General features: G+C 41.0%; 1 long non-coding RNA gene across 1 annotated transcript; it reads left to right on the top strand.

The window, feature by feature from the left end:
- On the top strand, positions 1 to 9,385 carry LOC118929612 (uncharacterized). Its single transcript, XR_005031669.2, has 3 exons — positions 1 to 681; positions 759 to 980; positions 9,254 to 9,385. It is a non-coding gene; the product is annotated as an uncharacterized LOC118929612 (long non-coding RNA).
- The last annotated feature ends 2 nt before the right edge of the window (positions 9,386 to 9,387 follow it).

The following is a 9,387-nucleotide window of genomic DNA, read 5'->3' as shown; positions in this document are numbered from 1 at the left end:
CGGTCTGTAGAGGGCAAGCAGGCCATAGCGACAAGGCGCGAGACCTGAGGACCTGGTGTTCTGGCCAGAGCCAGAGCTGGCTCTGCCTCTGGGGGGACAGGACAGGAGGGGAACTCAGGGGCACATTTAAATGCGGGACTGGACAAGGACAGAGGGATGGACTCCACTCCCCATAATGGCCCGGCAGCTGTCCCTGAGCTTGGCTGGCCTTTCCCTGGCTGGCCCTCAGCTACTGCACCCGGGCCCACAGCAGCTGATGCAGGGACCCTTGCTTCCTTGCGTTTCTCCCAAATCAAAACTCTCCTGGGGTGAAGGGACAGGACCTGGCTTCCTCCTGGGCATGGCAGGTCCCTGGCTTCTCTCAGGAAGAAGCACAGAGCTGTTAGAGCTCTGGTCCCAGGAGCGGGGTTCTCTTTTACCCTGAGCATGAGAGGGTGTACTGAGCGTGGAGGCCAGAGTCAGGTGGACCTGCGATTAGCCCAGGGCAAGACCCCGAGCAAGTTTCTTAATCTCTGTGAGCCTCAGTTTCTCTGCAAGGGAAATGAGGATAGCAATGCCTACCTGCAGTGTGGACAGAGGCATTGCAGCTAATACAGGTAAATACCCAGCACCTGGGGCTCCTGTTATCAAATATTTTCAAATGCTAATGGACCAGGCTCTGAGGGGCAGAGCGACTTGCAGGTGAGCCCAGAAAACATTCCCAGGCTGCTTCCTCCCACCACACTTTAGCCATTCTGAGCCCTCCCTTGTTTTCCCAGCGTGCCTGGCTCCCTGCCTCCCCGCCTTCCTTGATCGCGCAGAGAACCCGCCCTTCCTGGAGCACTTGGACCATCCCTGGGCTCGCTGTGTAGTGCAGCCGTGCCGGGGTCACCTCCCCGGTCTGGTGCGGTGTCTGGCACCCAGCAAGCGGCCCCACCCTTCCAGGTCTCCACCATGTTGGTCGCAGTGCCATCGGCTGCCTTCATCGAGCGAGGCTTTGGGTATGTTTGGTGCTGTGTAAACCTCTCTAAACCCACTGTGGCTCACATTTTTGTTGTTCCTGCTCACAGCTGGAAACATTGGGCTCCCTGGCAGCGTGCCCTCTCCCTGTCTTTCCCTCCCCCACCATTCTTGGCTTGTTCTCCTTATCCAACATCCCAAAACTCTGTTCTGTCCCAATTTTCCCACTGCCTTCTGAAACAATTCCTCTGTGTCTGTAGCCTTGCCTAGACGCTCCCCCTCGGTTGACTTCCTTGCTTTGGGGGTGCACACCCTCCACTAGCTTTCTCCGAAAGGGGTGTCAGGTACAGGTTTTGCCCTCTTGCACGTCTGAACATGTGTCTCTTCTACCCTCATGCTTAATGGATATTTTGGCACGGTATACTAAGTTGAAATTTTTCTCTTGGAATTTGGAAAACAAAGTTCACATCTTTTAGCTTCCAGTGTTGCTACTACAAATCTGAAGCCCTTTGGCAAGTGAGCTTTGGTTCCCATTCTCTCTAAAACCTGTTAGTATTTTTCTCCCTGGTCATGAGAAAGTCATGAGGACATGCTTCCGTGTGGTTCTGTTTTCATCCACTATGGTAGGTGCTAGAGAACTAGATGGGCCTCTTCTGTCTGGAAAGTCACTTCCTTCAGTTCAGAAAAACTTCCTGAATGATTTTTTTTTTGATGATTTTCCTTCTGTCTCTTGTTGGAACTCTTACTGTTTGAATGGGAGACCTCCTGGATTGGTTGCCTAACCTTCTAAGTTTTCTCTCCTCTTTTCCAGCTGTATCTTGTAACATTTCTATTGAGATTTTTGTTTGTTTTGAATTGTTTTATTTCTGTTACTGTATGTTTTAATCTCCAAGGGATCTTTTTTCTTTTTCTTTTTTTAATGAAATTTATTAGCTCACAAAATAGGAAGTTGGGATCAGAGTTGAGCTTCAGAGTTGGTTGATTCGGTGGCTCAACAATTTTCTCAAACACCCAAAATATTTTCTTCTCTTTCTCTGACATTTACAGTCAGCTTCATCCTAAAGCTGATTGTAAGATATAAATTCGAGCAGTTTTCACATGGCTTCCTTTTTTTTCTGTTTTTTTTCTATTAAGGTATCATTGGTATACACTCCCTCACGCCACCCTCTTTAATCCCCTTGATTCAATCTTTTTTTTTTTTTTTTAAATAATTATTTTTTATTGAAGGGTAGTTGACACACAGTATTACATTACATGAGTTTCAAGTGTACAACACAGTGGTAGAACATTTATATACATAATTCTAGGTTCCAGCTATCACCCTACCAGGCTGTTACAATATCTTGACTATATTCCTTATGCTATACATTACATCCCGGTTACTAATTTATTTTACCATTGGAAGTCTGTCCATTTTTTTTTTTTTTTTTGTGAGGGCATCTCTCATATTTATTGATCAAATGGTTGTTAACGACAATAAAATTCTGTATAGGGGAGTCAATGCTCAATGCACAATCATTATTCCACCCCAAGCCTAATTTTCGTCAGTCTCCAATCTTCTGAGGCATAACAAACAAGTTCTTACATGTAGAACAAATTCTTACATAATGAATAAGTTACATAGTGAACAGTACAAGGGCCGTCATCACAGAAACTTTCGGTTTTGCTCATGCATTATGAACTCTAAACAGTCAGTTCAAATATGAATACTCATTTGGTTTTTATACTTGATTTATATGTGGATACCACATTTCTCTCTTTATTATTATTATTTTTAATAAAATGCTGAAGTGGTAGGTAGATACAAGATAAAGGTAGAAAACATAGTTTAGTGTTGTAAGAGAGCAAATGTAGATGATCAGGTGTGTGCCTGTAGACTATGTGTTAATCCAAGCTAGACCAGGGCAATAAAACATCCACGTATGCAGAAGATTTCTCTCAGAACAGGGGGGGTGAGGTTCTAAGCCTCACCTCTGTTGATCCCCAATTTCTCACCTGATGGCCCCCCTGCGACTGTGCCTGTCTTAGGTTGTTCCTCCCTTGAGGAATCTTACCCGTCTCTGGCTAACCAGTCATCTTCCGGGGCCATACAGGGAAATGTGAAGTTGGTAAGTGAGAGGGAAGCCTTATTGTTTGAAAAGGTTAGCTTTTTACTTCTTTGCATATTTATGCCCTGTGGCTTCTATGCCCAGCATTTGTCTTGACGTATCTTTACCACTTGGAAGAATTATGATACTCGATAATTTTCGATATGAGGAACGAATTCTATTTAAGGGTTGTAATTAGGAAGGAAGAAGAAAAGCTATAGAAGTAGCAGGCGGAAGAAAACATGGGAAGATTGATTATTTCTTTGACATATCTTCTTGTAGAGTAACTTCAGCGTATATAGGTTTTAAGCTACTACTTAAATTGTGCACACACATTAACATAATAGGAATATAGTTACATAACCAAAGCATATCTGTAATTACCAGCCATCTCCAGTGAAACCAAGAAAACCAATAAGGCACATTAGGCATTTGTGAAAACTTATCTATGATATGGTGGATATTGTCCAACTGAACTTGAACAGTCTGAGAGAAATCAGACAAATTAAAACAACCCATTCCTGGGGACTGTTCACATGCCATATGTTCTTTTAACAGTAGATAGTCTGTAGTCGCATGATTTTGGAGCGCTACAATTTGCACTTCTCCTAATTCTTGGTTGAGTTCCAACAGTATAGATCCAGTCAAATTTGTTGTTTTACTGTATGCACAGGCCAGCTTAGATATCTCCTTCCTCATTCCCATGGCAAGTCCAGGAGCTGGTGGGATGAGTGCATCTACAGCTGTAGCAGTGCGTGGATCTTTGTTGGGGTTTTTTGATGATCATCTTCTGGCATGAGTCTTCCAGAGAGTGCTGATGTTGGAAGTTCTTTTTCATATCGTATCTTAGTTCATTTTCGGGATAGCCCAATTAGGCTTTGATCCTCTGTATAAACACAAACAGACCCTTTGCCTACACTTTTATATGCCCTTTATACCCTTGTGTAGAACTCGTTGGAGGTCACCACACAGGAACTGCCCTTTTTTTTTTTTTTTTTTTTGCTATCACTAATCTACACTTACATGACGAATATTATGTTTACTAGGCTCTCCCCTATACCAGGTCTCCCCTATAAACCCCTTTACAGTCACTGTCCATCAGCATAGCAAAATGTTGTAGAATCACTACTTGCCTTCTCTGTGTTGTACAGCCCTCCCTTTTCTCCTACCCCCCCATGCATGTTAATCTTAATACCCCCCTACTTCTCCCCCCCTTATCCCTCCCTACCCACCCATCCTCCCCAGTCCCTTTCCCTTTGGTACCTGTTAGTCCATTCTTGAGTTCTGTGATTCTGCTGCTGTTTTGTTCCTTCAGTTTTTCCTTTGTTCTTATATTCCACAGATAAGTGAAATCATTTGGTATTTCTCTTTCTCTGCTTGGCTTGTTTCACTGAGCATAATACCCTCCAGCTCCATCCATGTTGCTGCAAATGATTGGATTTGCCCTTTTCTTATGGCTGAGTAGTATTCCATTGTGTATATGTACCACATCTTCTTTATCCATTCATCTATTGATGGACATTTAGGTTGCTTCCAATTCTTGGCTATTGTAAATAGTGCTGCGATAAACATAGGGGTGCATCTGTCTTTCTCAAACTTGATTGCTGCATTCTTAGGGTAAATTCCTAGGAGTGGAATTCCTGGGTCAAATGGTAAGTCTGTTTTGAGCATTTTGATGTACCTCCATACTGCTTTCCACAATGGTTGAACTAACTTACATTCCCACCAGCAGTGTAGGAGGGTTCCCCTTTCTCCACAGCCTCGCCAACATTTGTTGTTGTTTGTCTTTTGGATGGCAGCCACCCTTGATTCAATCTTGATTGAAAAAAGTAATAAAACAACAATAAAAAGCTTTTTAAAGGACAAAGGGGAAATTTGAGCATGGACTACATATTTGATGATATTTTGGAATTAGTGTTAATTTTTCTAGGCATGATAGGAGCATGGTGGTTTTGTAGAAGAGTGTCTTAATTTTAGGATATGTAAGCTGAAGTTATTTAGAAAAGTGCATGCTACGGCAAGTTCCAGGTTGTTAAGCATGCATACAAAATACATATACAGAGAAAGTCCCAAACATGGCACAGTATTAACAGCTGCTGGACCTAGATGGTCAGTGTAAGGACACTCATTGTACTGTTGCTTCAACTTTTCTGTGTCTGAAATTTTTCATGGTAAATTAGAAGGAAAAAAGCTGATGTGAAGCCTTCAGTCCATCACTTTAGGATGGACCATCTTGATCATACAGAACCCCCAGAAATGTTTCTTTAGGACTATTTGTTTTGGGTTAGCCAAGTTTCTCAGGGAGAATGTTCCAGTCTGCTTCCTTAAGGGCCAAGTCTAATTGGCCAACATTTTTTGGCCAAAGGGAAAGATGATGTATGGAGAGAGGCATCTCGGAATTTAATATATGAACTTTTAGTTAAACCCTCTTTTTTTGAGTACAAAAACTCTGGCCCCCTAGAATTCCTTATTTTCCCCAGGCCAGGGTCCTGCCTCTGTTACCCTCTCCAGAGAATGACCCCCTAGTTTCCTGCTGTTTGGGGGAAGGACAGACATCCTGCTGAGTGGAACCGGGGAGCACCTCTGCTTCTCAGGCTCATTCTCCTGCCACATTTTTAGCTCTGCTGTCACCCATGCTTCCAGAAGAATCTGTGGCTGCTATTGTCTGAGCTTCTGTGGGGTTCAGCAGTACAAGTCAGGGGGCGCTCTCAGTTTCCTCCATTGCTGCTTCAAAATACATCTTCTCAGGTGTGTCCAGTTACTGCTGGTGACAAACTGCAAGCTTCCTGGCTTCTGAGATGTCTTTTGTCTCCTTTTCTATTCTCTTTGTGGGTTTATGCACTTTTGAAAAGAAGTACACTTTAATGCTGCTTTATTGGGATTTCAGAAAAGAACAAAGGCTAATGCATGAGATCAATCCACCATCTCTTACCAGAAGTCAATCTGATGTCCTTTAGCCTCTTTTTCTCATACACTAGTTTGAAAGTTACTTTGTATTCATGTAATGGGTTAGCCTTAAAAGTTTAATATTCCTGCTTGACCTAACAAAGTCTAAAGATAATCAATGTCTCTACCTTCTTCCTGCACAATGCTTTAACTTTGATCTCTCCTGCTCCATTTCCTGTGCTGCTTTGCTCTAATAGTTTAGTCCCTCATTGTTTATAGCACCTCCAAAGCCCCTTCATCAATACGCACTGCGGCCCCTACCATGTGACAAGCAATGTTCTAAGCACTGGAAATACATCAGTGGCTAAGACAGACTAAACTACATATGAAAATATTTTATGTTAGGTTGAACTATATGCAATTGCTAATATTTGGTCTAAGTGACTAATCTCATATGGTTTAAGTATTTGTATACTTAATTATATACATACACACTTTTAAGTAAACACATATTAAATTACTAGTGTGATTTTTTTTCAATTTACCTAAACACTTACTATTTTCATTGTTGCTTGCTTCCATGTCTATTGTATCCCACTCCTCTCTGGGTCCTGCTCTGAAGTGAATCTGTTACTCTTGAACAATAGTTTACCTGAGTGTAATTCTTGACTGGCCATTAATTTACCTTTCTTCTGAGGATATATTGCTGGTAAGTTAGCTGTTAGTTTAATCATTTTCATTTGTAGATAATTAGTCTTTTCTGTTTGGTTGAATTTAAGATACTTTCTCTGTGATGTTCTGCAGATTCATCATGATGGGTCTTGATTTGGATGCTTTAATTTATCCAGGGAGGATGCTGAGGAGTCAAGTCACATTTTTCCTCAATTTTCAAAAATTTTCAGCCATCATCTTTTGAATATTGCCTCCACTGAAGTCTCTGTCTTCTCTTGAAATACTGTCTTCTGTTGAAATACTTGCAGGCATATATTGGACCTTCCTATTCTGTTCTCCATGCCTCTTACCTTCCATTTCATATTTTCCCAGGCTAGTGATATGATTCCTTCTGGGTGGTTTTTCTCGGACTGACCTTCTTATTCACTAATTCTCTCCCCAACTATACATGAGTTTTTCTTTTCCATTTTAGTGACTGTATCTTCCACTTCTACATGCTCTATCTAATTACTTTTCTTTTTGACAAATAACATAAACATATTGTCTTTCAAGACCAAAAATGATACACAAGACAGTACTTAAGTTGCTTGGCTATTTTAGTGCTGTGATAAGCATAAACGCCTTTCTTTTTGAAGTGTATTTGAGACGTACACTTGTTTTTTTTTTAACTGACTTCCATTAAGGCCTGGTAAAAGAAGTATAAACAATGTAGAATGGGCCCCTGATGAACCGTTGCTCTGTTCTACCCACGGGCCTGCTGAATCTGAGATGGAATGCAGGAACTGCTGCCAGTGGAGTGCACACTGCTGGGTCATGGGTCACGCCTGAGGTTTCGGCAGATAAGAATGGAGGGGGACAGTTTGCAACACGTTTTACTTACTACAGACAAGTCCCAACTTAAAATTTTTATGACTTTGCAATGGTTCAAAAGCGATAAACGTTCAGTAGAGACTGTACTTTGAATCTTGAATTGTGGTCTTCCCTGGGCCTGTGATACGCCGTGAGATCCTCTCGTGATGCAGGCAGGGCAGCGAGCCACCCCCCGTCAGCCACGTGGTCATGAGGGTGATCAGCTGACACACTTAAAAAGTTCTGTCCCCAGGCGACCGTTCTGTTTTTTCACTTTCAGTACAGTATTCCATAAATTACATGACATAGTCAACACTTTATTATGAAATCAGCCTTGTGTTAGACGATTGGGCCCAACTGTGGACTAATGTAGGTGTTTTGAGCACGTTTAAGGTAGACTGGCTAGGCTAGGTGTATTAAAAGCATTTTCAAGTCCTATTTTCAACTTACAATGGGTTTATTGAGATGTGACTCCATCGTAAGTTGAGGAAGATCTATATTTAGAATGAGGAGCCACTAATGTTCCTTTCAAGGACAGGTCACAAGAGAAAGACTGTTTAGGAGGCCTTCTCATTTGGGGCATACTGAGTTTTTATTGGGGACCCACACACTTGTTTAATTTACATGCTTAGAACAAAACTGCTGGTACAGAGCATTAAAGAAGATACCTTTTAATCTTTACAAAAATACACTTTAAAGTCTTTATTACTCTACATCCAGATTATGTTGGCAATTTTTGGATTAAAAAAACAAAACTGAAATGGGCAACTTTCTTTCAAAAATGCAGCTGTCTGCGAATATCAGATACAAAGCAACAAAGAAACAGTGAAGAACAGGAAAGTGCAAACAAGCTCATGGGGAAATAATCTGGTTCAAAATAGGTGATTTTTGGCCTTTCTTACTATATCATATCTGAAGGTACAAAGTATCAGGTTTTTTCACTATTTGGTGATGCTAAGTGTGATTACTTGGTTAAAACGATCCACCAGATTTCTCCATTGCAAAAGTAGAATTTAGTGATTGGTAAGTAATCTGTAGGATGACTCATAGAAGGCATATCACATCCCTTTCCACAATATTTTTTCACCAATGTTTTAGCCTTCATTGATGATCCTTGCCTGAATCAAACATTACCTAAGGGCTGCAAATAAGGATTTAAATATATATATATATATATGTATAAATAAATTACATATATATATATATATATGTATGTATTTCCATTTACATGTATTAGCTGATTTCTTCTATAAGAGCTTCTAGGGAACTTGTTTTCAAATCTAAAGACTTAAACCAAAGATGGTTAACCTGAACCTAATGATGAGGAAATGATCAGTGAAATCTAGAACATTCACAAGACATCTTCCCTGGACTCTTCAGCAGAAGCCAGTGTCGAGGATTGGAGAATACTATTCTAAGTGAAAAGCAACTGCAGAGGCTTAACAACCCAATGAGATGTGTTGGATCCTGATTTTAAAAAGAAAAAGAGAGGAAAAAAACCAGCATGAAAGGCATTTGGGGAGAATTGGGAACATTTGAATATGTCAGATGGTATTAAAGAATCATGTGAATTTCGTGGGCGTGGTAATGGTATTATGTTTAGGTAAAACCGTCAGTATTGTAGGAGGTGTATGTTGAAGTATTTAGAGTGCAGTGTCATGCTGTCTACAGTTATGTCAAATGGTTCCACACAAAGCACATAACACGCTCACATATACAAATACCTCCAACCAACCCAAATATTTGAAAAATTAAACTGTAAAATGTCACCAAATAGGAAGTGTGAGTGTGTCTTACAATTACCTATTGTGTCAATCTAGGTTTGGTCAGAAAAACAGAAGCCACTCTATTATTTCAAGTGTGAAAGGCTTCAGTGCAGAAAACCAAAGGTTTATAAAACTGTTGGAAAGACTGGAGGAGTGGCCGTCTCAGCTTGCACTTGATGCAGTGACTC

The sequence above is a fragment of the Manis pentadactyla genome, chromosome 13 (assembly GCF_030020395.1).
Source record: "Manis pentadactyla isolate mManPen7 chromosome 13, mManPen7.hap1, whole genome shotgun sequence".
Lineage (NCBI taxonomy): Eukaryota > Metazoa > Chordata > Mammalia > Pholidota > Manidae > Manis > Manis pentadactyla.
The sequence above is the reverse complement of the archived record's forward strand: the minus strand, read 5'-3'. Positions and strand labels throughout refer to the sequence as shown.